This window comes from Cololabis saira, chromosome 9 (assembly GCF_033807715.1).
Source record: "Cololabis saira isolate AMF1-May2022 chromosome 9, fColSai1.1, whole genome shotgun sequence".
In the NCBI taxonomy this organism is placed as follows: Eukaryota; Metazoa; Chordata; class Actinopteri; order Beloniformes; family Belonidae; genus Cololabis; species Cololabis saira.
Window position 1 is genome coordinate 33,119,356 of NC_084595.1, and position 27,386 is coordinate 33,146,741.

The 27,386-nt window shown below is 39.3% G+C and overlaps 1 protein-coding gene across 3 annotated transcripts in view; it reads left to right on the forward strand.

Annotated features, from left to right (window-relative positions):
• grid2 (glutamate receptor, ionotropic, delta 2) overlaps window positions 1–27,386 on the forward strand; it is a 658,916-nt gene that overhangs the window by 248,869 nt on the left and 382,661 nt on the right. The window lies entirely within an intron of this gene.

A 27,386-nucleotide genomic window follows, 5' to 3' on the forward strand; every position in this document is an offset into this window, starting at 1 on the left:
ACCACCTGAGGGCTGTGCACAACACCCCGGTCACAATCACCAATGCCCTCAGATGCCTCTGCGGGCAGAGCCCCAAAGCGTACAGGTTCCTCTGAACCGGCCGCATGTGCAGGAGGGCCAGTGGCACTACCTGCACAGCAGCAGCCATGAGACCCAAAAGGCGAAGACACAGCTTCCATGTGACCCTGGCCCCCAGGAAAAAAATGCCCCAGTCAGTCCCTGAGGGAATCCTGTCTGGCCTGAGTCAATGTCACCAACCCAGTTCTGGCATCCACCCACATACCCAGGAACTGGGTAGTCTGAGGGGTGGCGGTTTCTGCGAGGGTGCAGAGGTCCCCGGGCGGGTCCCGCACACCGGCAGCCGCGCCTACCGCGCAAGCGGGGGGGCTCGACGGAGACGGACTCCCTTTCCGTTCGGCCTATCATCCCGCCGCGGGTGAGAGCGGTTTACAAGGAGGCGACCTCCTTTTATTTATTTTCTTTTTCGTACTGTTTAACGGCAAGGAAATCGCACAGCATGAGCGTCCTGTCCGTGCCCGCGACTTGTCGCTTCTCCGGCCAGCTGTACCCATCTTTGCGGTACAATTCACTCAATGGACGACTTCCCACACCCAGTTAAAACAAGAAAAGAAAGAATGAAAAGGAGATATGAGAGAGGACGCTGGCTGCACCCACGACGCTGTCGCTTCCTCAGCCAACTGTACGTTAGCACCCCCAGCTCAACTCGGCCTTCCCAATTACAAGGGAGCCACCGGCGAATTTCCACCCTGAGAGGAGTCAACCCAGACCAGCTCTCTACCCGCAGGTAAGTGGATGCACAAAAGCCACAGCTGAACTCCCTAACTCACAGAACTACGTCTCTTTCGCTCTCACGTCTGACTCTGCAGTGAAAATCAGAGGATCAGCTGATCCCTGTGCAGGTGGATCCATTTATACGGCGCAGGGGAAGCCACAGTAGGCGTGGTGTGTCTCAAAGAAGTTTTCACGTCAGCTGCGAGATTGTCAGTAAATCCCATAACATATATTCTATATGTGGTGGAGAGATATTCTCATACAATAGAGAACTTGTATCCTAGACCAATGACATGGTAGACATCTGTGAGCAAGTTGAAATGAGACAGGATGTGGTAGCAGCATATGGGACAGTTCTTACAAGAGGAGCAGTGACTGTTCTCCAACTCCAGGCCCTGCTCAGGATCCTCAGTGTGCACACCTTCTTCTGATAGTTCAGTGACTGTCCTGACTTTATAGTCAGATAAAGATGCCATCTTCAGTGTCTGCCACTGATTAGCAAGGCTAGTTAGTTCTGCTTGCTGTAGAAATACTTATGTACCTTCTGCTCTGCACTGACTTCACCTAAAGCAGCTGCAGGACTGGTGTCATCACCATCACCTCCTTTGAATAGCAAACATATGCTTAGTGTTTTTTCATACACTATAGTTCATACCGGAAAATAGTTTAGCCTATGTCTCACTTGATTTGGCCTTGTATTCATATACATAATAATGGAATGATTATATCCCATTTGTTGCACAAATAAATCATTTCAAAATCAGTAAATAATAATAACAATAAAGTGGCTTGTAAATCAGTAATTTTAAAATCTCAATCCTTATTTTAATTTCAAGGCCAGGGCTTATAGGCTACATATTTACACTGTGTAGCCTGAAAGTGTACTGCAACTTACTTGCAGATGCATCTTTGCTGGTGGGGGGCTGAATAAATAAATCAATTTTTGGCCTTTGGCCGCGTCATCCTCCAGCGCCTTTTTTTTTTTCTTCTCTCTCCACACACACACACATATGTGAATCGAGAACCTTTAGGCCACAGTACAATATAAGATAAAGTATCATCTACGCTGAATTACATGTCTACAGCCAATAACAACCACAGTTTTACATTTGCATGAATCAGCAAACAAATTGCTTAAGTAACTAATAATAAGACAAATATGCATGCACAATGGCACTGTCATTCTCATATATACATGGCCATCCATTTATACATCAATCCATCCATCAATCCAAGCCTGCTACAATCCTTTCAGGATCAAGGTTTTTTTTCATTGGATCTTGTCCCTGCTGTCACTGACCATGTGGGTAGACCCTGAACAGTTCACATTGCATGCTTGTATGTATAGATGAATACAGGGACTTGGGATAAATAGGGTTATATACAGAGATATATAACTGCAGATGGCAATAATCACTCGGGTATCTGCTAATTTAGACTCAAGTATACCACAATATATATATTTATACTGTGTAAAATTCTTACTATTAATGTATATAACTTCTAAGTACATCAATATTTTTGATATCTAATAATGAGAGCCCATTTGAAAACATAGTATTGAGTTCAAGGGGTAGGAGTTTGTAGGGTTTTTTACTTCTTCCTACTCCTTTTCGAACATGTGAAGACTGCTGCATCTAAAAAAGTGTCTCTCTCTTCCATCCATTGTTCATACTGTACGTTCAAGCATGTCTGTTACCCTCACTATCATGTTTGAAATACAAACTTTGAATTTAATTGAATCACCAGTCCATCACATGGTCACAAAGAGACAAACAAGCCCATGAACACACACACACACACACACACACACACACACACACACACACACACACACACACACACACACACACACACACGCTGTCTGTTTGGTTGATACCGACTGTTGGGGCGGGTGTTAATCGAAACAAACCAATCATCTTGCCCTCCTCACATACTACTGGCCTGAGTGGCCTCTGATTGGCCTGGCCCGACTCTCTAACTTAGAAAAAAAGTCAGATGGCCGGCACACCAGCAGCCTGTAAACAAAAAAGAGAGAGAGAGAGACAGAGAGAGAGACAGAGAGAGAGACGCGGGCGGCAGGCCAGCAGGCCAATCCTAGACCGGCGCATTTGGAATACTCCCGGTTCTCCCAATGGCCAGTCCGGGCCTGTATCCTGCTAATAACACATTACAGTAATCTAGTCTAGAAGATACAAACGCATGAGCTAGTTTTTCTGCATCACTCTGTGTGAGAATTTTCCTAATCTTTGCGATATTACAGAGATGGAAAAATGCTATTTTACAAACCTGATTAATATATGGTTTAAATGTAAATCCTGATCAAAAAACAACACCAAGGCTTCTCACAGTTGCACTGGAAGCCATCACAACACCATCTAGTCCCTTCCTAAGATGCTTTGGACCAAAAATCTTAACCTCTGTTTTATCTGAATTTAGAAGCAAAAGAATTCCGGACATCCAGTCCTTGATGTCCCTAAGACATGCCTGAAGTTTAGGTAACAGTTCTGTTTCATCTGGCTTCATAGAAAAATAGAGCTGCGTATCATCAGCATAGCAATGAAAATGTATGCCGTGATTCTGGATTATATATCCCAATGGCTGCATGTATAAACTGAACAAGATTGGCCCTAGCACTGAACCCTGCGAAACACCATAGCAGCCCCTCGACTGTTCTGAAGAAACCTCATGTACATGAACAAAGTGAAATCTGTCAGATAGATATGATTTAAACCAGCCTAAAGCTGTCCCTTTAATCCCAACAACATGCTCTAACCTGTGCAGTAAGATGCCATGACTTACAGTGTCAAAAGCAGCACTGAGGACTAGTAGAACCAGTATAGACACTAATTCCTTATCGGAGGCCATAAGAAGGTCATTTCTGACTCGAACCAGTGCTGTCTCTGTGCTATGATGCATTCTGAACCCTGACTGAAAAAAACTTCAAACAGATCATTTCTATATAAATGGTCAGATAACGGACTTGCAACTACCTTTTCCAGAATTTTAGATACAAATGGAAGGTTGGAAATTGGTCTATAGTTAGCTAAGGTGTCTGGGTCAGGAGAAGGTTTTTTTAGTAAAAGTTTAATTACTGCAACTTTGAAAACCTGTGGTACACATCCTAAGTTTAGGGATAAGTTGATCTGGTCCAGCATTGTCGTTCCAATAAGAAAAAGAACATTTTTGAACAGTCGAGTCGGGATGGGTTCTAACATACACGTGGTTGATTTAGCTCTATTGACAAGTGAGGTCAGCTCAGGGAGGTCTATAGGATCGAAACACTCTAGAGTCAAGTCAGAGCCTAAGGAAGTCGCCAAAGCTGATGAAACGCCCACAACCGCTACCAGGTGGACCTGGTTGATTTCTTCTCTAATTCTCATGATTTTACGGTTAAAGAAACTCATAAAGTCTTCACAACTGGGAGCTTCAGGAATGCACACCTCAACAGAGTTGTGACTCTTTGTCAGCCTGGCTACAGTGCTGAACAGAAAACGTGGGTTACTTTTGTTATGCTCTATCAACGATGAATAATAAGCTGTTCTGGCTTTGCTAATGGCTTTTTTATATACTATTAGATTATCTTTCCATTCGCGATGGGTATCTACAGACTTACAAGAGTACCACTTCCTTTCCATTTTATGCATGTTTTGTTTCAACATGATATCTGAATTATACTAGAGAGTTAAGAGTTAAGTTGAGAGGGGCTGCTGAACAAAAAAAGTACACTTTGAGAGTGTAAAACGCAGTGCGGTGTTTCAAAATACCAATACAACTTTCAGCACTCTCGAAGTGTGATGCTTATTTTTCAGCATCCCTTCCATTTATATCAACATTTCTAGAATAGCCTCTGATAATACATTAGTGTCCACACTAGTTCTGCTGGACCTCAGTACTGCTTTTGATGCTGTAGATAACAGCATGTTTGTGCACAGGTTAGAGCATGTTGTTGGGATTAAAGGGACAGTTCAAGGTTGGTTTAACTCATATCTATCCAACAGATTCAAGTTTGTTAATAAGGTTTCTTCTGTACAGATGAGGGTCTGCTACGGTGTCCCACAGGGTTCAGTGCTAGGGCTAATCTTGTTCAGTTTATACATGCAGCCCTTGCGAAATATTATCCAGAGCCACAGCATCAGTTTCTGTTGCTATGCAGATGATACACAGCTCTATTTGTCTACGAAGCCAGATGAAACAGAACTGTTAGCTAAACTTCAGGCAATGTATTAGGGACATTAAGGACTGGAGGTCCACTAACTTTTTACCTCTAAATTCTGATAAAACAGTGGTTATTGTTTTTTGTCCCAAACACCATAGGAAAAGATTAGATTTGTCATTTATAGCGGATATTAATGAGGTTTGTAAGACAGCATTTTTCTATCTCTGTAAATTCACAAAGATTAGGAGCATGTTGACCCATATTGATGCGGAAAAACTAATTCATGCTTCTGTAACTTCTAGACTAGATTACCATCATGTAGGGCTGAAACGATTCCTGGAATAATTCGATTACAAAAAATGATCGAGGATCTTTTTCTGCCTCGAGGAATTGTTTAATATATCTATTTATTTTATTTTTTTCGTTTAATTTCACCAGCTCAAAGCAGGTATTACGCCCGTACTACATTTAATGCGACACAACGCGCTGCCGCCGCGCACGTAAAGTTAGAAGAAAGAGACGGCGGATATGTTTGGTTTTAGTAACATTATGCTCAGGCAATGAGTCTGCAATGGCCCAGACGGGAGACACATGTAGCTCAGTGCTTAATTTTTATTTTTAATCCACTCTATATTCTTCTGGTTGTTCTCCGATATGTTCCCCTAAAGCCTGAATTATGGTTCCGCCTTAAATCGACGCCGAGCCTACGCCGTAGCCTACGCCGTAGCCTACGCCGTAGGCTCTGCGTTGTTGTAACGCGGAACCATAAATCAGCCTTCACCCGGTACATACATAGGTTCCTCTAAACATCTGTTCCCGCTACAGTTTTAACTAAAATAAAATGTGCTCCAATACAGCAGGTCTCATAATTTTATTTTGAACACTGCCAAAACTCTAACTTAAAACGTAACTAGAACTTAAACTTTGCTTGACACAAATGAAAGTTAAATTTTAACACGTGGGGAAAAACACCTAACCTTTTAAGTGATGTGTGTTATCAGGTGTAATGGCATTTTTAGGTTAGAAATAAGAATATTTCTTGGTAAGATCCTTAGTTATTTGAGTGAAGGCAGTGAATTTGGTCAACTGGTGTAAGTTCAGGGTTTTTAAATGCACAGCCATGAACCTACTGTATTATAGAATTTAGTCTTAGTGATGTCAATTAACATCTCACATCTTATGTATATTTATAATCGTTCTTTAACTAAACAAAAATATGTTTTATCCGATTACTCGATTAATCGATGGATTTTTCAGTAGAATACTCGATTACTAAAATATTCGATAGCTGCAGCCCTACCGTCATGTATTATTAGCAGGGTGTCTCAGAGTACAGGTTTTCTTGTAGTTCCTAGAATATCCAAACATAGATTTGGAGGATGCCTTCTGCTATAAGGCACCAGTACTATGAAACCAATTTGGGTCAAGAAGGTTAACACCAACTCCAACTTTAGAACAATATTAAAATATTTCTGTTTGTTAAAACCTATAGTTAGTCTTAACTTAAGTGTGTTAGGACCAATAGACATAGCTGCAGCTACAGGACAAGACTAGAGCAGGCTCATCTTAAACATAGCTTTGTTGTAGATATGCTGCTATAGGCTTACGCTGCAGGGCGACACCAACATGATCCACTGAGCGGTGCCCCTCACCCCTTTTTGCTGTCCTCTTCTTCTATTTCCTTTTTTTAAGATCAATCCACAGTTATTAATTAGAGGTATCTCATAATCATGATTGCAGTCTGTTGTTCTTGTAGTTTGTTGTGCTGGTCTGTCTGCTATTTTCCTCTTCTGTACATGTTTGTAGGCCAAAGCTTCCTGATCTGAATGCCTACCTGTAGTCCCACCCTCTGACCACCTCAGCATCTGCTGTCTGCATCCGTTTATATAGTCGTCTCTGTTGTACACCAACTAAACATGTATTAGTTCTATGTACACAGAACTCAGTCCCCCCGCTCGCACATAATTAATATAAATGTATCTTGTCTTTTGTACCTTTGACAATATATTTGTTTCTCTCCTTTCTCTGTTCTTCATTGTCTGTTTCCTTTCTCCCTTCTCTTGCTTTACCTGGCTGGCCTTCAGCAGCTCAAGGTTTTTTCCCTCTTAAAGGGGATTTTTTCCTTGCCATTGTTATGTAATAATTGCTCGGGGGTCATGCTATGGGTCTCTGGAAAGCACCTAGAGACAATTTATATTGTACTAGATTCTATATAAATAAAATTTAACTGGATTAAATATTAACGATTATACTGTATACTTTTTTTTATGTGAATTTCACCTTTAATTTCAATGCAGTGAGAATCTTTAGGACATAGAAGTATTTGTTTTTAAAAAAGTAGGATTTTAAGGACATAATGGTTGGGGGGGAATGGGGGGGACAGGGCTTTACATCAGTGTGGCAGTTACCCGTATTTCCCACCTGCAAATCCACCCCTGAATGGGGGAAGCATATAGACATTGAATTGGAGGGGCCCAAGAGCCAGTTTCAACCTTAAACAGTGCATAATGCCATGACTGTTCTTTGAGCTCTGTGAATGCCAATATTGATAACTTATTCAGTGCCCTTTAATTTAAGTTTAATCTGAGCCACCTGAGAACTCTGTTCCTTAGAGTTTGCAGTTTTTCAGTCTATTTAGAAGTCATTTACTGTCAGTAATATCAATTGCTGCACAAAGATGTTATGACACCACATGTCATCTGAAGTCTTTATGAAAGTATCACTTTTAAGCAATCAATGGAAGCATGAGTAAATGCTGCATGGATGTCATTGGTGTGGAAGATATAATTGATTTAATTAAAACCTACTCTCTCAATGATTTCACTTGCGAAGGAATAGTTCAGAGAAACCAACAGTTGCTAAGTGGTGAAACACCCAGAATCTCCTTTTTAGCAAAGACAACTGGAGTTCTTTAATGATGGTTGAGTTATCCTTGAGAGAAATTAACCATTAACAACATGCAATAAACTTATTTAAAAAAAAAATGACTTAAAAAAATGCTTATAGGCATAATATCAAAAAAGAAAGGAGGCTGCTGAAGATGCTACGTTATTTCCTCAGAGAAATGTAGTTTTCATTTCATTGAATTCAGACATAACCCTTATTCAATACTTATTTTTGTATTTTCTTTTTTTTTCCCCCACAGCTTTTTTATTGGACATTTTTTACTGGAGTGATTGCAGTGGGATAATTTCAATTATTTTTTTCAATAGCAATGGAAACTCAAGGTATCCACAAATAACTTTGGAACAAGATGCACAGAGTTAAAAAAAAAAAAAAAAGACTATTAATCAGGGACATATACCACTCATAATGTTTGTTTTTAGAAGTTAGCTTTAAAAAAAAACATGCATATTAAGAAGCTTCATGTTGGAATAACCAAAACCAGTCCATTCACAGACTTCTTTATAAAGTATTGTTGACTTTTACACCACAGAACCACTAATTAAAAAAAAAAAAAATGGGACCCTCAATTTAATGCAGTTTCACAACTTTTTGATGCAGCCACTGCAATAAAGCAATTTTTCTCAATCTTAGTGACACTTCTGCACCCGACAAGTGTTTTGGCCCATTCTTCATGATCAAACTGCTCCAGCTGTCTCAGGTTTGAAGGGTACATTCTCCACACTGCATATTTCAGCTCTTTCTGCAGATGTTCAATAGTGTTTAATAGAAGCATAAAAAGACAGTTCAGAATTGTCTAATGTTTAGTTCCTCATACTGCTTGGGTCTATTTAGCTGTGTTAGCTATGTCATTATCTTGCTGGAAGACCCATTACCTGCAAGTCGGACCAAGCTTTCAGACACTGGACAGCACATTTTGCTCCAGATTGATACTCAATACTTGATACTCCTGAGATTTAATTGTACCTGCACATACTCAAGACACCCTGTGCCAGGAACATCAAAGCAGCTCCATAACATAACCAAGCCTCGTCCATGTTTCACAGTAGCCACAGCCTTAATTTATTTGAATGTTTCATTTTTTGCATATGTGAACATAGAGCTGAACTCAAAAACTCAAAAAAATGTGTCTCATCTGTCCAAAGGACATTCTTCCACAAGATTTGTGGCGTGTCAATATGTATTTTGACAATTTCCAGTCCGCCTTTTTTATGATTTGCTTTCAATATGAGTCCTCCTCAGTTGTCTCCCAGTAAGTCCACTTTGTCTCAAACAGCAACAGGTTTTGGTACTAATGTGTGTTTTGGACATTGTTGTTCACCTTGAATCCCTTCCAAATAATATTTTGCTAAGGGCCCTAATTTTGGCCAGGTCAATTTGGTTGTTTATTTGACTGAATTCAATTTATTTAATCTAAATTAACAGAAGAAACTGTCGTTGGCTGAAACGATTGTCATTTGTTAAAGGAAATAAAGGTTTGCACAGTAGAGCAACTGTGCCCTGAAATTTTGAAAATGAGACACATCAGAGAGATGTCCTGCAATTCTGACTTCCTCACTTGCCTGCCTTCTTCCTCTTCAGTGTCTTTTCTTTGATGTTGGTTGCAGAGCAGGCTATAATCTTTCAGGAGCTCATTTTCTGGTTCCCACACTCTGCCACTGTGGCCGATCAGCATCTGATGGGATAGGCAGTGTCAGAGAGCTAATCCTAATGATCTGTCTGGCGAGAGAGAGTGACTGACGAGGTAAATTACATGAAAAGATAAACAAGCATGGTCTATAGTTGAGCACTTCTAAGAGAAGACGGACTAAACAAAAAGGTAGAATACATTCGTCTGACTGAAAGGATAAGGCTGCAGAGGGGGCGATGGCGAATAAGCAGTTAGATTGGTGAGGTAAGATGGAGAATCGCCCCATCTTTTTCGTTCACCCTCCCTCCGTCTACCCCTCTAAGAATTCCATTCTTTCCATTCATGCTTTCTCCGTCTAATGCCTTGTTATTCATGGATAGAGCTATAAAGCCTCCCTTTTAAGTTCAAATAATCAAAAGTCCATTACAACGCACACATTAAGAAGGTCTAAGTAACTCAACAGGGAAGTGCTTGAATGCTATGAAGCATCCATTTAATGTGCACATATATTTATATTAAAAGAGACATAACCACATTATTCCTTGTTCCTTATGTTTGACAGTCACCTTAAACATGTTTTTATCATGATAGCCATCGTTTTTCAATTGTTAAAAGGGATTTTTTTTACAGCATGGTGGCTTAGTGGTTAGAACTGTTACCTCACAGCAACAAGGTTTCTGGTTCGCCAGTATTTCTGTGGAGAGTTTGCATGTGTATGGGTTTTCTCCAGCTACTCCGGCTTCCTAAGACACTCCAAATACATGTATAGTAGGTTGATTGATGATTACAAATTGCAATGTGAGTATGTATAGTTGTTTGTCCATATGTTTGGCCCTGTAATGAACCCGTTTAGGGTGTATCCCTGCCTTTTGTCTGTAATGAGCCGGGATAGGTTCAACCAGACCCCTGTGACCGTGTACAGAATTAAGTGGGTATAGCAAATGAATAATGAAGGGATTTTATCTTCTCGGATCCAAGCCAGTGGATTCCATTGTAAACTTTTGTAGCTTGATCATAGGAATTGTGCTCTTTTCTCCATGATAACAATTGTAATTCAGTGTGCATCAGTACAACACTGTGTGCTTGTGCAAGTAAATGCCAGGTTTAAGATGGAAACAATTTAATTTTAATGTTTAACCTAAATTGTACATCTATACTACACTTTGACCTTGTTCAATGTTCTTACATATGTGTGACTCACATTGAATGTTTAGTCACTTCAGGAAATGGACGAAACAGTGTTCAGGACTAGCAGTTAGTGATGCAACGTGCGTTGCATTAGCAGGGCTAACTAGCCAGTTAAGCCAAATGTGACCTTGCTGATTTGTTTAACTGCTGGATCATGTTAATTCCCTATCTTCACAAGCCGAAGAATAGCAGAAAAAACTGAGCTATGGCTCCTGGAGCTTGCTTTCATAGAGCACTATTTTTAGCAGTTTGTTTTTTAACAATTCGTTTCATGGAATACATGTAGCACTGGCATGCTGAAACCAAACTGATTATGGCTCGCTAGAAATAAGTGAAGATAGCCTGCCAATTGTGTGTAGCCCATCTGTAGGTAGGAAATACATTGAATTATGGAAATAATTTCTTCAAAAAATGTTTATTTTAAATTATTTGTGTAATGTCACTGTTTTCTAAATAATGTTTATAATGTCTACAACAAATTGGGGTCCTAAGCAAAATTATATTTGGAAAGTTAATTAGGGCCGCTAGAAAAACAAAATTATACAGTCTAGACAGAGACTGGTGACAGAGATTCCTTTCTAATGAGTGGCAGCTTAGGTGTTTGTGCTTAGGTTTGCTTAGGTGTTATTTCAACAACATACTCACCTTCAAGTGAAGAACAAGTTTCCTTGTGTTTTGCCTTGTTTTTTTTCCTCTTGCTTGCTCGGACGACAAGTTGAAATCTCACTTTCTGTAGCTCTGCAAGAGCCTGCCTGCACACGCACCCCTCTGATTGGTCATATGTTGAGTGCTGTCAATCATTGCGCGGTAAGATTAGAGGTCTCATTTCTCTCATCCGCCTCGTGGTAGTGCATATGCGCATCCATGACACTTGCACTACCGTGCAAATGCGTCCCCTCGCGCAAAATGTGGCCCCCGTTGGAAGATGAGGCCCTAAACACAGCGCGTGTTCTGCGTTTAGGGAGGGGCGTCCCTGGTCTACAATTTAATGTCTAGAGCCCCCCAATGAGGTTAATATGTTAAAGCACAGCCAGTTCTTTAAAATCATAATCTAAACAGTACAAAACTTCTCCAGTCGTTTTGACTCGTCACAGAGCAATGGCATTATTTGGGTTCAGTAGCTTTCCCAAGGGCACTTTGAATATATGAGCCAGCATTTAAATAAATAACCTTATGATCATTGAATAGTCTGACCCCAGAAAAAAAAAAAATAATACAGTCAAATTTGTGTGATGAATTATTTAAGCTGGAATCCGGCAGCCAACTGAGGGAAGGGAAAGAAAAAAAGAGTTAACTTCAAGTAAGCCAATGGAGTAGTGCATTTTATGTTTTTGGCAGTTTTGCAGTAGTGAAGAATTGAATTTCATATTGCAGCAAAACCAGCTCTCAACTGTCAACACAGAGCTCAATTTATCATAAAGAGGAACTGCAACAGAGACCTGTGAGAAATAAAAGCAGCAGGACAAACAGAAAACAATATGATTGCTTCATTACAAGAAAGAGATTAGGAGGGGTTCCAGATTTTCCAGCCTGTCCATTAAGCATTAATTATGCATCTAAGATGCTGTTCATATTTAAGTAGGGAATAAAAAAAATACTGAAAAAAAATCAGCATAGGCCTCTTAATTTATTAATAGCTTCTGTGACTTCCTGTGTAGAGAGAGAGAGAGAGTGAGATAACAGATATGGTTGGATGAGAGAGAGAGAGCTAGAGAGCGAGAGAGCGAGAACACTGCTAATTGAAATGGGGTGAATGACTTAGACTGATTTTCATAATTTGCTGCATGTTGATTCCATGGATGAATGCTTATACTGATTATATAGTGGGAAACTAGTGACAGCAATCAGTTATTACAAAAACGATGGACTTTTTCCCTGGCATCTGCAACACTTTGACAGCAGTTGCCCAAAAATAAGTATTCCTTAGATCATATCATTATTATTTTCTTGCATATCTACACTCACTGGGTACTTTATTGGTTACATGTGTACATACATTTCTAATCAGCCAATAACATGGCAGCAACTCAATGCATTTAGGCATGTAGACATGGTCAAGACGATCTGCTGCAGTTCAAACGCAGCATCAGGATGGGGAAGAAAGGTGGTTTAAGTGACTTTGAATGTGTTGTGGTTGTTGGTGCCAGACGGGCTGGTCTGAGTATTTCAGAAACTGCTGATCTATTGTGATTTTCACGCACAACCATCTCTAGGGTTTACAGAGAATGGTCAGAAAAAGAGAAAATATCCAGTGAGCAGCAGTTATGTCAGTGCAAATGCCTTGTTGATGTCAGACGTCAGAGGAGAATGACCAGACTGGTTCGAGCTGATGGAAAGGTAACAGTAACTCAAATAACCACTCGTTACAACCGAGGTATGCAGAAGAGTGACGCACAACATGTCGAACCTTGAGGCAGATGGGCTACAGCAGCAGAAGACCACTCCGGGTGTCACTCCTGTCAGCTAAGAACAGGACAATGAGGCTACAATTCGCACAGGCTCACCAAAATTGGACAACAGAATGTTTTCCTTTTCACTGTCACTTCTTGATTGACTATATAGTTGTAGAATATGACCTACGTAAGTCAGTCCTGGGCATTGCTCACACTCTGCCAACCACCGCAGGGCCCTGCACTGAGCTCAGGTCTCCTCCTTACTTGAGTGAGCAGGCTGCTTCTTTTCACCCGATAGGGTGGGGCTTCTTTTGACTGGACGTAGCATGTGGAAGGATCACGTTATTCCAGCCCCCTGGCCAGAGTGGGTAGTGTATAGCCCAGGACTGCTGGATGTTAGTTACCCAAGGGAACACGGGGAGAACATGCAAACTCCACAAAGAGAGGCAGGGTTTGGGTGCAGGGCGGCTGCACTACCAGCTGCGCCACCGTGCACAACATTTTCAAATGTATAGTGCATTTAGGTGAGCATTTGTTAGTGCTTCATCATTTAGTATTTGTAATTATGAAAATAGAGCACTCAATGTCTTATCCCTACCATTCTGTTAGAATTTTATACCTTCACAGTATGGACGTACTTGAGTCGGGTTGATTTTGACCCAGATTTATTTAGAATGTCTAAGTAGCATATCTCACAATTATAAATGTATAATTCATCTTTGATAAATATTTTAGGAAGTCAGAAGTATATTTTTTAGGTTTTACAGCACTCGTTTTTTAGGAAAAACATTACTATCACACAGTATCATGTTATGCTTTTCAAAAGTCTTAGAAACAGCCACGATGATTCAACTGTATTTTTTTGCAATTAATTGCACGATATTGTGGAATATTGCGAGAGGCCAACTGGCAGGTCTTCTTTTGCAGCTGTATGTGCCTGTTACTTTGTCCACTCCTCCTTTGTTGTTATTGTTCAGGATTATTAATCCTTGCTGCCATGATTTCATTTACTAAAATGCCAACTCAGGTACCTTTTATTATGTTATGAACCCCACACCACCACCCATTCTATTAAAATGGATTCAAAAGGTAAAAATCTTTTTTTTTCTATGAAAGTAGTGAATTTAGAAATATTTTTAAAATGTTTAAATGTTTTAGGTTTTTTAATGAAAGTCATACAGTTTCAGGATAAAATAATGTTCTTAAGAGTAGTTTTTCTGCTAACAAATGCCAAAGCAAGTCAAATTTTGGGTCAAATGACCCTAACAGTACGTAAGGGTTAAAGATAAACTCGTAGATGATTCAATTTTGTTAATTATCCATAAAAGGTTTTCCATTTTTAGAAAAATGTTATATTTACACAATCAAAGCTCAAAATTGTACGACTACGCTTTCATAACATTTTCACTCTCATTTTGGTGACAATTTTAAACTTTATACATAATTTTATACTGCACAATTCTAATATCCAGAGTTAGTGTATGTGCCATTATACGTTTTACTGTATTGAAAATGATCTTTCAAGTTAAACTCACAAACAGTGTGATACAGACTCATTCCTTTAAAATCAGAAGAGTATAGCGACAATATCGTCTGAAGGTAATTCTCATCCCATATTCAGACACAACACCTACACACAAATTAACCTTTAGTTTTGGTAATGTCTGTGGGTTTCCATGCTGTTTGTTGTCCTGCGACACAATATTTATTGTGTTGCATGTTATTAACTGGTGCTTAGAGAGTTGTCCATTTGGTGCCATGAAAGCAGCAATAAACATCCTGCTATCCAATGTATTTCACTGCCAGCACTGTGGCATCTTGTCAGCATTTTCAGCATAAGCAGGAGAGATGTTGGACGAAGACCCTTTATTCAGGCCTGCGTGTATTAAAAATCTATCCATGTAATAGCATGACCCTTCGTGCTCATTGTTTCTATATTAATTAACCTTTATGGACTGCTTGGCAGCTTCTCACTTCATTGCCTATCTTCTGACCCACAGACACGCACACACAAAGCCACATGCACACTATGGCCTCCTCACTCATCTTTGTGACATTTACCACTCTGATTGAGAGGTAAGTGGCTAGGGTCATGAATGCAAATGTGTGGGCAAGTGGTCAGAGGATGTTTCTCCAATGGCATTCTGTGGTCAACACAATTGTTGTCAAAAAGTGCCTTAAAACCTACCTTACCGCATTGATGCATTGTTAATAAAAATGAGCATTGCAAGTACATTGTGGCTTGTATACGATACGGTTTGTGAAGATGAGGGTGATAGGTTTTATCATACTTTAAAGGAGAAATGGTTTTAGTATTGAAGGAAAAGCTTTTACTGGTTAGATAAAACCAGCAAAAACAATATAATAAGATACAGGAGTTAATGCAAATTAAACATCCTTAGGCAATCAACAATACCTCTTCAAAATGTTCTCTTAAATCATGAATACTGATGCTTAAAATGAATGTGGTTTATTTAAAGTGTGTTATTTTAGAAACTGCATATCTTTGGCTCTTGCTTTAACCAGTTTTTTGCTCCTTATATGTGTGACACATTTAGTTGTTCTTGTTCGTGTTAGTAATTAGCATATCAAGATGTTGTTGAAGTGAGTCACATGTGATGCAACAGGCCCCTGAATTCAGTAGTTGGCATTTACTTCAAAGCTTGGTATTTTCTTTCTATGTTCTCTGGGTTCTTACTTTCAGGGTACAAAGTCAGAAAACTTGCAGATTCTAGATGAAGGACTCTCCTCCATCTATCTTGGTCAAGGCAATTGTGAGCTGGCAGAGACTCAACGTCCAGTGCTCACAGTCCTTGTCTCTCACTTCCAGCTGCAGCATACTGTATACTTGGCATCATCCCCCACACTACTGTCCGCTCTCCTGCAGGACTGGAAGCCATACTCTCTCCTTCTTTTTCTAAGCCTCCTTACTGACTATTAATATATCCTTTGAGTGTTCTCACTAAGCAAATCATTGGTTTACAAGGCAAAACAGGTGTAACAACTTATTCCTGGCAAGTAAAAGAGGCACAGCTGTTCATACTTGCCTTGAATACACAATTGTACATTCGAATAGATTTAGGGAGAATTCCAGTGTTACTGCAGAGAGAAAGAAACAGTCACTGCTGAATCCTTTGTATTAACATTTTATTTTTAAGTCTGTCATCTGTCTTTGAAGCAAAATTTTACTCTTCAAAGACAGATATTTAATGACCAGTGACATTAACTAAATAATCCAACTACGGTGTTTAAAATGAGATGTTCTTTGAAGTACTTTGATGGTGCTCCTTTGTACCACCAAATTTAGTGTTTCTGATAACAAAGAATGGCTTCACTCTGTTGAGTAAAACACTTTGATAATGAGGAGATCAACTTAGTCATTTTCAAAACATGCATTGGGAATGCATTTTGCTTTTGATGTACTATTTTTAAATATGTGTAGCTGGACCCAGCATCAATAGCGCCTTCTTTTGGTTGACTTTGCTATGTGTGTATTAACAGGTGATGGGCTCTTGGGTGTAGCTGGCAACAAAATGCCATCTTTCCCTGAGCCAACAGCAGGATTATCACTGACAAAACAACACTGTAGTGGGAACTCCGAGTGAAAAATGAAAGAAAACATCTGAGAGTTGTTTGTTAAAGAGCCTTTACTGTAAACCTTTTTTTTTTCCCTCTTGAGCCCTACACCATGGCAACATTGGCACTTTTTTTTAAATCCTTTAATCTTCACTGTCTGCTCTTTATTTCAACCAGAGGGAACAAAGAGCAGAAATCGGGGGTTGTAAGTCTGCTAAAAAATGCAAAATAAGAACAAACTCAACCGAGTTACCATGCCCCAGGATTAAGTGACAAACAATAACCCATGTGTATACCAGCCTGTCAGAACCTGACCCCCTTGGCTAGTCTGCACTTGATAGGCTGCACATGCTCACACTCTGCCCGAGTATTTCATGGTTTCATGATCTTTAATTTCTTTCTATTTTCCCCCAATAAGCTCTCACATTCTGTACTTTGTAAGCTATTTAATAGTCTTTTTGCTCTCTGTCTCTCAGCCCCCCCCATACACATTCTCTCTGTGAATTAGGCAGGCAATAAGGCATGACACGAGGCCTGAGGGAATTGTGGGTATTGGAGTTCATTAGGGGTCACACTCTGATAGCGGGAGAATTATCCTTAGCTAGATAGATTTTTTTCTTTTAACCAGTATGACATTGTGTGGGGGGTATCTGTAGGCTTTGTTTTTTATCTTATTGACTCAAGTAATTTGGGTTTATGTTTAAAGAAACTGCACAGAGTCACCGTGAAGCATCACCTTCATTATCGAGTAATACTTGTCCTTAAATGACTAAAATTAGTCAGAGAGCAGTCATGCCTTAAACCTACAGTTTTCCACAAATTATTTTTTATTTTGCTGAGATATGGGAATATAATTGCTATGATTAATATAAATGGAAGTACTTCATTATAAACTGAAGCAAACTATTGCATATTTGGGATATTAACCTTCCAAAATTCTGAACAATTGCAGTTTAGTTCAATACCTTAATCTTAATCCATTTATTTAGCATTAAAATTAGTTGTTTGAGCTGTTATGAGGTTTTGATGATGAACCATTGGCCCTGGGACTAAATTATGATAATTAATTGGAACACAACACAGATGCCAATACACGATGCACAGACGTTAATTTAGAATTTGCTAAGAACTTGTTGAGTGGCCCTTTGACAGGGAGAGAGAAACGAGTTACCAAATGTGGCATAAAAATGTGACTTAGCTCACAAAAATGTTTTATACGTATCTACCTTGTGCTCAGACAGTCCAGCATCACATCAAATATGTAATCTCTATACTGTTCCTCAGCTCAATATGTATATTTTTGACAATAAAGGCTCACTCAAATCATTTTGATCTTAAATTTTGAAACAGGGCTTGTAATCTTTGCAATCTGGAATCAATGTTTCTAACATTCATGCACCAAAAATGTTAAGTTCTAAAAACAAGTGGATCTAATAATTGTACATTGTAAAGCTGACACGCTGTCGCATTAGGACTATCCATTATATTCCCCAATTCCTGAGAGGTTTTTGCTCCTCCTGAGAGTTTTACAAACTAGTCAAGATTGTTAAGTATTCTGATAGCTGAAGTCTAATGCTTGAAGTCACATTTGTTGTAAAGACTAATTGTTCATTTAGCAGAGATTGGAAAAATTCAGTCATAACCTGCAGCTTCTTTTTAACAAGTGGACACTATGTATTTTGGTCTTAATGCAATAACTGTTTTGTATTTTTGATCAAATCATCACAGAGGTTTAATACAGCTTAAAAAACAAACAAAGAAACAAAAAAGAAAACCAAAGACCTATTACCTCATGGCTCTGTTCATAACAAAGGGGTTTTAGGTGTTCTCAAATCCCTTTCAAGACCTTCCTCGACGAGTTTGCTTTGTTCTGAGAAATGTTTGAGAACATTCAAGGAACAGTTAAAGCATCATGGTGTAAAGTTGGGTACTCTGTTCTGGGTCTGTGGTATCACAGAATCCTGCATAATTTGAATGGCTGACCAGATGACATATTTAAAATCTAAATAAAGTCGATAGTATCACTTGGATTTTTCAGTTTTATTAATTTCAATGCAGTTTAGTTCAATAATACTGTATTAATCCCCAAAGGTAAATGACGTGCTGTCATTATTTAAGTTTTCTCAAGAAGTTGGAAGTTGTAGATGGTTTTGCTGTTGGTAGGAAGGGTGTCTTTTAGCGATCTGTGACAGTGGACCTGTAGTCACTTTGTTGTTGAATTGCTGTCTTGTGAAGAGGATGCTCTATTGTGTTTTTCAATTTATGACACATCCTTCTTCCCTCAATCAATTATATACTCCAGAACAGTTCCCACACCAGTGCCAGCTTTCTTTATCGTTTTTTTTTTAAGTCCCTGGCTTTCCTGCTACTACCCAATGTATGACTGCAGATGAGATTGCACTATCCACAACACTTATATACAGTATGCAACATATTGCTGTAGGCACCGAAGGACCTAACTTTTTTCAAGAAATACAATCTGCTCTGTCCCTTCTTATAAACTGCATCATGTGTTGCCTCTCCAGTCTTTTTTTCAATTGAACACCAAGGTATTTATGCTCTACCAACACTTCTTCTCCCATGATAGAAATCATGATTTATTCTTGCTCCACCCTAAAATGCACAAGCTCCTTTACGTGCAACATGAGATCAATTTTCCGAAACCGTGCCACAAAGCTATTCACCCGTTCTCTGTGCTCATTCTCTTATCCACCACTGATAGACCCACTACTGCAGAGTCTTCTGAGTATTTCCACAGATGAAATTTGTACTGGAGGTCTAAGATGTAAGGTGTAAAGAGGTATGGTGAGAATAAGATATATATCTCAGGTACCCGAATCCAGAGCCGTCTGGGAGATTTGCGAGGCCCTGTGCGAAATGGGGGGGGGGGCCCTAGCGAGCGCGCGCAAAATTTTTGGGTTTTTCCAAAAACCCCAAAATTTTGGGTTTTTTTGGTCGGATCGGGTGTCTATATGCGCAATTTTAACTCTCCAATTAGCAAAATACTGGATACCTTCCCCTGCCTCATCATCATTTGGCTTGCCTCGACGCGGGGCCCTACGGCTGCTTGAGACCCGGTTGGATCGGTGATTTTTGTAACAAATTTATCAAACAAGCCTTTCAGAGAGGCATTAAACTCTTCCATTTTCTTTAGTTTTCTTCTTTTTTCATTCCCTGATGGAAATTTCCTGAATCTGTCTCGTTCTCTCGACATTGTGTGACAGTTTGTTCCAACTCCACCCGTCTGGATCAGAGCACCTTGTGTCTGCGCTTGGTCTGATCAGTTGTATAGAACAACAGACACGTGCATCATTGCACATATATTTATTGATATGCACAGACTAGTACACATTTAGGTCTGTAATGGAACGTGAATGGAAAAAACGAAAAAAAAAATCTTTTTAAATTTTTTTTAAATTTTTTTTTCAAAAACGGCCCATAGCGCGAGGCCCCTTGGGGCGCGAGGCCCCGTGCGGTCGTACGGTTCGCACACCCCTTACGGCGGCCCTGCCCGAATCCATGCTCTTATGCAGTAAAGAAACACACTTTTTTATGTTCTCTTAAAACATCAGTAGTTTGCAGTAGTGTAGTGATTAGCAATGTTGCCTCATTGTTGGAAGGTATTTGTTCAAATGCCTCCGTGGGCCTTTCTTTGAGGAGTTTGCATTTTCCCATATATTTGCAGAAGTTTTGTTTGGGTACTTCAGCTTTCCTCTACTGTTCAACACATGTATACTAGACTTAATGATTCTAATTAGACCAAAGTGTGTGTGTGTGTGTGTGTGTGTGTGTGTGTGTGTGTGTGTGTGTGTGTGTGTGTGTGTGTGTGTGTGTGTGTGTGTGTGTGTGTGTGTGTGTGTGTGTGTGTGTGTGTGTGTGTGTGTGTGTGTGTGTGTGTGTGTGTGTGTGTGTGTGTTCATGGGCTTGTTTGTCTCTTTGTGACCATGTGATGGACTGGTGATTCAATTAAATTCAAAGTTTGTATTTCAAACATGATAGTGAGGGTAACAGACATGCTTGAACGTACAGTATGAACAATGGATGGAAGAGATAGACACTTTTTTAGATGCAGCAGTCTTCACATGTTCGAAAAGGAGTAGGAAGAAGTAAAAAACCCTACAAACTCCTACCCCTTGAACTCAATACTATGTTTTCAAATGGGCTCTCATTATTAGATATCAAAAATATTGATGTACTTAGAAGTTATATACATTAATAGTAAGAATTTTACACAGTATAAATATATATATTGTGGTATACTTGAGTCTAAATTAGCAGATACCCGAGTGATTATTGCCATCTGCAGTTATATATCTCTGTATATAACCCTATTTATCCCAACTCCCTGTATTCATCTATACCTACAAGCATGCAATGTGAACTGTTCAGGGTCTACCCACATGGTCAGTGACAGCAGGGACAAGATCCAATGAAAAAAAACCTTGATCCTGAAAGGATTGTAGCAGGCTTGGATTGATGGATGGATTGATGTATAAATGGATGGCCATGTATATATGAGAATGACAGTGCCATTGTGCATGCATATTTGTCTTATTATTAGTTACTTAAGCAATTTGTTTGCTGATTCATGCAAATGTAAAACTGTGGTTGTTATTGGCTGTAGACATGTAATTCAGCGTAGATGATACTTTATCTTATATTGTACTGTGGCCTAAAGGTTCTCTATTCACATATGTACATGTATAACCATGTACTAATTTTAATTCCTACATCCCAGTCCTCCAGACATCTCCATCTGCTGTAGACTTGCCAACTCCTCATTAAGGAAAGTAGCTATTGGCTGACCCAAAAGTCGCTTTATGTCGCTAAATGAAGGCATCACCTAATTTGCATATTCTATCATTTGTATTTAATTGTAGTGGATGCTGTAAGAGAAAGGAATAAAGTGAGGGGAGAGATAAAAGGGAGTTTAAAAAAAAACACTACTCCAACACAATACTACAAATGACCTTTGTTTCTGTTTATCCTTTTGGGTCTCTTTTTCCAGTCTCACAATTTGAACCCTCTTTCTTTATCCTGATTATATGGCTCTGCAGTGCCATTGTATGATTATTAAAATAATTACAATAATTGAAATAAATATATAAATAATCTACTGTTCTAAATATATAGATATAAATACTGTATATACTGTACATTAAAACTTCATGCATCTGAACAAGTTATGGCTGATTAAATATGTCAGTTTATCTGCTTTACAATTGCAATGATGTCTATGCTACTCTTAATATTGAGGAACTTTGCATATTTTTATACAACTTTTTTATTTTATTGCTTTTATTGCTTTTAATGTTCTTATTATGTAAAACGATTTATCTTGAGAATGAAACCCCATGTCTCAATGAGACTAACCTGTATGTATAAATAAATCATTATTATTCAACAGTACTGGATCTGCTAGCGATGGCTTTGCACATTGGCAATTTATCTGCAAGACAGGTCGAAGTGAACATCTCCAGCTCCGATTGGAGCTGGAAGGGACTGCTTCACTATCACTGGGCTGCCTTTTAAAGAGTTTTGGAATGGGAAGGGGGGGTCAAGCACGATCCAGCTTCGCAATGAGAAATGAGTAAAAAAAAACCACACGTGCTTTCACTCTGTCACCAAAAATCCCTAATAAGACCTGAAAAAATCACTAGATCTGTTGCTAGTTGTTTTTTTTTGTTTTTTTTTTTAAGTAGCTAGAAGGGTCTGAAAACTTGTTAAATATAGCATCAAAGTTGCGAAGTTGGCAACACTCATCAGCTGTATTCTCCCTAACCCATCATTGTTATAGCTAATGGTGTTTGTTTTAGTATTCTTAATTACAAATGTTCCTTGTCTGACTCTAAACTTTTCTAATTAGTTTTAGTAATTTTATTCCTTTCCCAATTACATTGTTGAATTTTACTCTAGGTTTTCTGTGGGGCTTTTTCCTTTTAATACCAAATACCACACACCTTACCTTCCCTCAGAGCAACTGTCATAATGCTCTCAGATTTGCACAATTGCATCCATACATATAGAGTACATGCACGTTCTCATACATAAAAAGAGTAATAATTCTTACATTTACGCCCTCCAGCATGCACTTTAACAGAAAACTATTAAGAGCCCACCCTTCATCCTTAGCCTGGAGAGGTATTAACAGATCACTGAGGAACATAGTAACATGCACACATGCAAAACACCAAACAAACACAGACACATACTGAAGAACCAGTTTTTCTTTAAATGTACATCCCTTGCTTACATTACAAAAGGTATTGACCGTGGAGTCTATCTGCTCTGGCTCTCAGTTAATTGCATGAAGCCTTTGTTCAAAGCTATTATTTGCTTCTGCCCTCTCTGGGATTATTCACACACGCACGCGCATGTTGTCTCTAAGTGGTATATCAGCTGCTTAAGCATGCATTACTTTTCACATTAAAGTGTGTGTTCCTAGACCCTCTTTTAATGTTTTCTCCTGTACAGTGGCCATAAATCATTCAGACCATGTCACCATCTCAGAGACACTCATGCATGCAAACATACAGCGAAACGCATGCACAAGTTCTGCAGAAACACACACTCAGACTTTATTTAGTGAGTGATTTTATTATACAGACATGAATTAGCTTTTATAATCATAAGGAAAACAATGGCACACCTTGGCCATTGTCTCCGTTGTTTCACAGAGACTCATAATCACAGTCTTATTACCATTCATTCACCTTATTGTGTTTGTTGGTACTTGATTGTCTGTGTCTCAGTGAACCACAGATGGAGAGTTTGCAGGTGCTCTTGTGAGTGGTTGATTGTTCTCACTTCCATGTAACAAGACTGAATACATTTTCATTCATATGCAAGGTGTGTGCATGTCTGTATTCACATTATGCAGATGGATGCTGAATCGACAGATATCATAATCAACCAAATAGAAGGACTAAAAAGGCAAAGGCAAACCTGGACTGACAATTGACACGGAAACAAAGAAATATGCAGTTTGGGCAGATACATATTGTTAACACCTGATACAGCTGACGTATGAAAATGTACAGTCAACTAAATAAACAAAAGGCTGAGGTGCCATATGCAATTTCTTAAAATACAAATCAAGATGCCCTCTACAATGACTCTTGACTTGAATCATGACTATTGCAACAAATTATTTCACTTTGGCGATTCATGAAGTATTTTTGAATTTGACAGAAACCTCACCAAATCCCACTTATTTTTAGACACAACTAAAAATAATAAATCCTTTTTTTTCCTCAGACCCCAGAAAGTCATTGCTGTTTGGTAAACAATGACAAAATAACTCCATCAGCAGTATTTTGTACAGTAGTAGGTGAAATGCAACATTTATCTTTAAACATGTTCTTTTTTTAAAGTTATTTTCAGGACCAAGATACTGATTGACTAAAATAATTCATACCATTGATTTATTAATTTGTAAACTGTTGTATCAACAGTGTTGACTAAATTGGTATAATCATAACATTAGAGTCAATTATATAGCTATACTAATGATGAAAGTTGATTAGTCAGGAAATTCTAATGTAGAAATGCTTAGGTAACCACAAATGTTAACTAAAAGTCAACAGTGTATAAAGCAATGCAAATCATATTTTCTTTCATCCTAAACAGGTAAAAAAAAAGTGCTTAAGCTTTTTCCTCTTGATGTGGAAGCCTACAGCTCTAATCTACTATCCTGGACTTCACTTTACACCTTAAATAGGGAGACACAAAACTTCCATAGGGGATGGATTGGTTAGCATGCAATATGATATGAAAGTGCCACTAGCCCTGGGTACAGAAAGGTTTACATCTTTTTTTCTCAGTGAGCATCATAGTTGTGTGCAACAAACCTTAATTCCACATTCAACATTGACATCCGTATTCTTGATTTATAAACTTTGCTCTTGGATTCAGGGAATCAGGTCACAGATAGAAAAACCTGTATCTTAAGTCTTGAAATCCATGTGCACAGGACAGAGTACATGAACCAAATAGTAACCATGGCAATATACATTACGAACCAGCAGGGAGGATATACTCACAGAATTTGATGCAACACACGTGCAAACAGTCAGGGCAGATGGAGGGAACAAGGGAAGTCACACCAGAACTAAAACACAAGGACACAGGCTTTCGAAATAAAACAGGAACAAACAGACCCAAAAACTGTAACACACAAGGCCCGTGAACCCCATACCAGATCGGTCAAAGCCCAGGTTAACTGGCCTACAGGGTGCTAATGGAAATTGTGCTACTGTTGTTCAAAAAAGGAGAGGAGAAAAGTGTCGATAGCCAGAGAAAAGGAGAAAAAGCAAAACAATGGTTTGAGAGTAGGACTTTGAATGATGGGACTATATCAGGAAAAGCTAGAGAAATGGTTGACATAATGAGTAGGAAGGCAGGTATTCTGTGTTCAGGAGACCAGTTGGAAATGTAGCAAGGCTAAGAGCTTAGGGGCAGGGTTCAAGCTGTTTTATTATGGTGTGGATGAGAAAAGAAAGGGAGTAGGCGTTATTGTGGAGGAGAAGCTTGTTGGAGGTGAAAAAGATATCAGATCGAGTGGGGAGTCTGAAGGTAGAGATTGAAGGCATGGTGTTCAATGTTTTTAGTGGTTATGCTCCAAAGGTGGGATATGAGATAGAAGAGGAGAAATTCTCAAGTGAGGTAGATGAAGTGTTGGGGAACAACCCCAGAGATGAAAGAGTGGTAATTGGTGCAGTCCTAAATTGACATGATAGAGAAGGCAATAGAGGTGGTGAGGAAGTGATGGGCAGGTTTGGTATCCAGGATCGGAATACTGAAGGATGTAGGTGACATTACCTAAAGGAGCCCAATGACTGCAAAGTAGTGGTAGATGAGAGTGTAGCCAGACAGCATAGAGTGGTGGTGTGTAGGATGACTTTGGTCGTGAGGACAGTGTAGAGGACAAAGGCAGAGGAAAAAGTGTTAGAAACTGAGAAAAGAAGAGTGTTTTGTGATTTTCAGAGAGGATATAAGATAAGATACGCTCTAGGTGGTCAGGAGGTGCTTTCAAGTGACTGGACAACTACAGCTAATGTGATCAGGGAGACAGGTAAGAGCGTACTTGGTGTGGCATCTGGTAGGAAAATAGACAAGGAGACTTGATGGGGGAATGAAGAAGTGCATAAAATATTCCCCCTAAAATAATATGGTTTAAGAAAAATCCTCTGTTTTACGGTTAGGGGGGTCACTTTGTTTTTTTCATGATTTTTTTTTCAGACATATCCATATGCCAAGAGCCACTGAAGAGTTTTAAGTGGCCCTAATACTCTTCCGTAGGGATGCACCAGTGCAAACTAATTGAAAGAGGTTCCCCAAACCCTCCAAGGAGCAGCAAAAATAAGTTTACATAGACACTGGAATTTACTCATACTGCACTAGATTGTAGATACTACATTCTGTGTTGTGAGAGCAGGGATCAGATGGAGGAAAATCTAGAGAAGTGGAAGTATGCCCTGGAAAGGAGAGGAATGAAAGTTAGCCACAGTAATACAGGAGACAGAATACATTTGTGTCATAACCTGGCCCCTTTGTACCTCACAAACCTTCTCCAGCACCACCGTCCCGCCACCCGCCTCTGCTCTTCAGACTCCAACCTCCTCATACCCATTACAAAATCCAAGCACTGGACCTTGGGGGGGTCGAGCCTTCGGCATTGTTGTGCCCACCTTCTGGAACCCGCACTATTCTATATCATTCATATCAGAAACTTGGACTCTTTAGTAACCTTCAAAACTCACCTGTTTGGTCTTTCCTACAGTTTACAACAATAGCCCCATTCCATTTTGTGTTTAATTGTGTGTAGTTTGTTCCTTGTCTTGTGAAGTGTCTTTAAGTATTTTCTGAAAAGCACTATACAAAACCTATTCATAATTATGTGTGTGAATGAGTGGGACCCAAATGCAAGGGTGAGACTGTGGAGATTGGAGATAAATAATTTGGAGGATTTTACATACTGAGAACCAACAGTCCAGAGCAACAAAGTGTGAAAAAGAAGTGAAGAAGTATGTGCAAACAAGTTGGAACAGGTGGATTTATTTATCAGTTGTGGTGTGATAAGAGTATCAGGAAGAAGGAAAGGAAAGGTATACAATATGGTGGTGAGACCTGCAATGCTGTAGGGTTTAGAGACCATGGCACTGAGAAGAAGATTGGATACAGAGTTGGATGCAGCAGATGTTAAAATGTTGAGGTTCTCTTTGGGAGTGATGAGAATGGAATGGATCAGGAATGAGTACATCAGAGGGACAGGATATGTTAGATGTATTGGAGAGAAAGTCAGAGGCCAAATTGAGATGGTTTGAACATATACTGAGGAGAGATACTGAATATTTTGGTTGAAGGAGGATGAGGTTAGAACTGCCAGGAGGGAGGCCTAGAGGAAGACCAAAAAGAAGATTTATGGAGTAATGAAAGCAGACATGAAGTCAGTTGGTGTGAGAGCAGATTATGCAGCGCATAGGGTTAGATGGAGGTGGATGATTCGCCGTGGCAACCCCTGAAGGGAACAGCCAAAATAAAAAGCGGAAGAAGAAGATCACAAGTTATGCAGGAGAAGCAGGCAGAAAGATTCAAAAACTGTTGTTAACACAACTTTGTCTGTGTTTGGAACATCTACTCGTCTCTCGTGCCGTAGTATCGATTCTCTCCTCACAGATAGACCACATACATTTAACATGTCCAAAAATCCACATCCCATTTGACACGTGTATCCAATTTTACG